Raw genomic sequence first — 3947 nt, forward strand, 5'->3', positions numbered from 1 at the left:
TTTGGTATTGATCAAATACTTATTTTCCACCATGATTTGCAAATAAATTATTTAAAAATCAAAAATGTGATTTTCTGTTTTTTTTTGTTTTTTTTTTCCACATTCTGTCTCTCATGGTTGAGGTTTACCCATGCTGACAATTACAGGCCTCTCTAATATTTTCAAGTGGGAAAACTGTCACAATTAGTGGTTGACTAAATACTTATTTGCACCACTGTATGTGTTGAACATGCAAAATGACACCTTGTGGGTGAAGCTCTTTTGTGATGTCGGTTATACCCACACACATGCATAGTGCATGTGATATAATGGGCGTCAATGATGACATAACAAGGATTTAGGATACACTTGATTGTCTAAATTGTACTGACAATGATCAAATGTCTGGCGGCCACTTCACCAAAATACTGGCTTTCATTTATGGTTTTCTTCACTATTACCAGTACACTTTTTCTGCCAAGTTGTTAAACAAGATAATTACCACTGGAATGGACAAGAGGGTGTTGTCTTGCCTTTAATTAATAGATTAAATTTCACAAAAAATATGGTAGTTTTTACATTTCTGAGCAGATAGTATGGCCCACTCTTCCTACAGGATTATAATACCACAACATCAGAGGTTTTTCATTTTAGACTTTGAATAGGACTCCCTAAAACCTTCATTTTATCCCCCTTTTTGTATTGTTGTTTTGTTTCAGAACTAAAGTCCTTTAGACTTTTCTGTTAATAATATATATATATATCGTCTAGTTCTTGAAGTGCAAAAGCAGCCCCAAGCAACCGCTGCCCCTAACATGTTTTGATTTGTAGTTCTTTTTTTCTGAAATACTATCTCATTTTCTCCAGATGAAATATGACATTTTTTACTTAAGAAGTTCATTTTTTTTGTCTTGCGGTTCTCTCCCAAAAATCGTATGAATCACTCAGATGTTATAGTTGTTTCTTTTAAAGCAAAAAAAGTAAAGTGTTTCTTTTTGATTAGCAGTGTTTTTGTCAGAGCTTCACTCCCTAAAATGGATTCTATTTATGTCCAGTATTTTTCATATTTAAGACTGACCTTAACAACGGCCTGCAGACATCCTCGTGGTTTCTTTGTTACCTCGTGGATGTCGTGTTTGTGATCTTTTTTTGCAGAGAAGGTTCTACTACTATTGCATCTTTTCTTCCACTGTGTTCATGGCTCTCTGTTGTTTGTGGGAGTCCTTTAGATTTTCAAATAAATTTGTAACTGTTTTCACACTGATAAATTACAATTACCTTATCAGTGATTTATAAGGCATAGTAGCATTTTGGTGAAATTTTTCTTTTGACCAACTATATTTTTTCAGACAGGTGCAATTTCTTGATTGAAGTGGTCTAGAACTAATTATCTTTCTCTGGGGGTGGTTAATACATATTTTAACCCGGGGAGCAGTTACTTTAACTACACAATGTAAAATAATAAACATTTATGATTTTACAAGCTGCATTTTATGTTTACCTGACCTATCTTTGTCTGGTACATTTTAAAACATATATATTTTAAATATTAAACTTTTATAAGGCACTCATTTAACCCAATGGTTGCCGTTGATGGTACTAGACGTCCAATCCATTTTGAGTGGAAGGGTTTGCAGCAATCATTTGTTGCTAGCTTCACCAGTGAAAATGGATTGGACGTCTACTGGCGTCAGTGGCACTGAAACATTAGTATTCATAGTTAGTCCTCCCAGTTGAAATGAACTGAGCGTCTATTGTTAACTATGGCAATGAGTAAATGCTTTTATATGAGAGAAAAATGATAATCTACTTTAGAGTGTTATTGGGCCAGTGTATTTCTGTTTTTATTTATTTTAATTTTTATTATTATTAGTTTTAAATATATTATCAATTTATGAATTAAAAAAAAATCTTAAGAATATACAGTATCGAATATAAAGAATAAAATAATGATTAATAATTGCAAAAAATAATACAAGATAATTTATAATTTAGACATGCCGGGTGGAAATCACATTTCGGGTCATGTAGGCCTCACTTACTGTAATTTTTTTACTATATGCTGCTACTTTCCCCCCTCGTTTTGAATGCTGCGGCTTATTTGTTGATTTATTTGGGTTAATAGGTAACATAAAACTTTGTCAAATTATGTCACCAACACTCCATTTATGTCAAGCTCGGATCTTTTACATCTGTTCAAAAGTCAAATAATTTCCTGGAGGACACAAAATGGCGTCCGTCATAAGCATTAATTAATGCTCATGGCAGTGTCACGTCATAATTATGATGGTCTTATGACAGTTTTATGACGCCACTGTCAAAATGTTACCATGTACCACACCTAGAAATTAATGAATCAACTGGAAGAGTGTAGCGCTGTAATGCATGCTCGCAGGCATATTGGATGACAACAGTGTTGACAGCAGGTGGCAGCAGAGCTTGAATGTCTCTTCCAAGGGAGCATTGATGGCCAAATGATGTATTGTAGCCAACTGGTTCAAAGCTTCATGGTGGTTAATTTTGTCTTCTGACAGTCTTATGATGCCGCTGTCGAATAAATTGTTACCAGTTAATATAATTTGGTGTAAATATCCCATAATACAGTGAGGACAGCTGCGGATTATTGTCCAGTGCGGTTTATCTAAGAACAAATGCCATTTTGGCTTTGGTGGGTGGCAGTTTATAGTCAGGTGCGCCATATAGTCCGAAAATTACGGTAAATGTAAAAACAGTACGTAATTAAATGTATATGCCGATCGATCGGTTCCGGTCACGTCATTTTCAAAGTATCGGAATTCGCAAAAAAATATATACTGTATTATATTTATTAATTACATCGTTTTCTAATTGTATTTAATGTTACAGACATAATATGTTACACTCATTCAGAGTCTTTAGTTTAGGCTTAAGGTAGGGTTATCAAGTTTATCCCGATAACGGCGGTATTTAAATTTTAAAAAAATGTATCACGTTAAAATATTTAATGCATGTGCTGCACGACCCACTCACCCATTGTCGCGCTCAATCTGTAATGGCGCCATTTTACCTGTATAAAAAGCTAAAAGGCAGCGTAAAATGAGTAGAGTGAATTTTGGCAGCCTTTGGAGCCTTTTTTAATTGACTAAAGCCTTACAATCCCTCTCCCTACGAATAGAAATATAGTGGGTAGCAATGTGGGGAAGCAAGGTAGTAACTGATCTTTTTCTTATCACCCCATGTTATTTCCCAACGCAGAGAAGATATATCAATTGGTAGCACTACGCACAGTCATGGTTGCAATTCCCATCATGCATTTGAGCATGGCTACAGTATAATTTACTGAAAGCTCAACAAATACACTAGATGGCAATATTTAGTCACAATATTTAAAGTCACATCTGTGGGTCCCTCTCACAGAAAGAATGTTAATAATGTAAATGCCATCTTGAGGATTTGTTGTCATAATAAACAAATACAGTACTTATGTACTGTATGTTGAATGTATATATTTGTCCGAGTTTTATTCATTTTTTTCTTAATGCATTGCCAAAATGTATATGATCGGGAAAAATTATCGGGAATGATTGGAATTGAATCGGGAGCAAAAAAATATTTTTAAAAAAGCAATCTGATCGGGAAATATCGGGATCGGCAGATACTCAAACTAAAACGATCGGGATCGGATCGGGAGCAAAAAAACATGATAGGAACAACCTTAGTATATTTATGGAGTTAAATGTTAAGTGTTTTAATTACCAAAAATAGTCCCTTCCCTATTCTCATTTTATGCATGTTTTCAGCATTTCTCTTCACCCATGTAATATTAAGAAATTAGTACAAGACATCATTTCACTATGATGCTGTAGTGTTTTGCTGACATTGGATAGCTTTGTTAGAAGCAATTATCTTCATTGAGTGGCTCCATTATAAAGCAGTCGTGCTCAGCAGGCTGCCGCAGTAGATGATCATTTGCGCATGCAGGCTGCACG

This window comes from Corythoichthys intestinalis, chromosome 2 (genome assembly GCF_030265065.1).
Source record: "Corythoichthys intestinalis isolate RoL2023-P3 chromosome 2, ASM3026506v1, whole genome shotgun sequence".
In the NCBI taxonomy this organism is placed as follows: Eukaryota; Metazoa; Chordata; class Actinopteri; order Syngnathiformes; family Syngnathidae; genus Corythoichthys; species Corythoichthys intestinalis.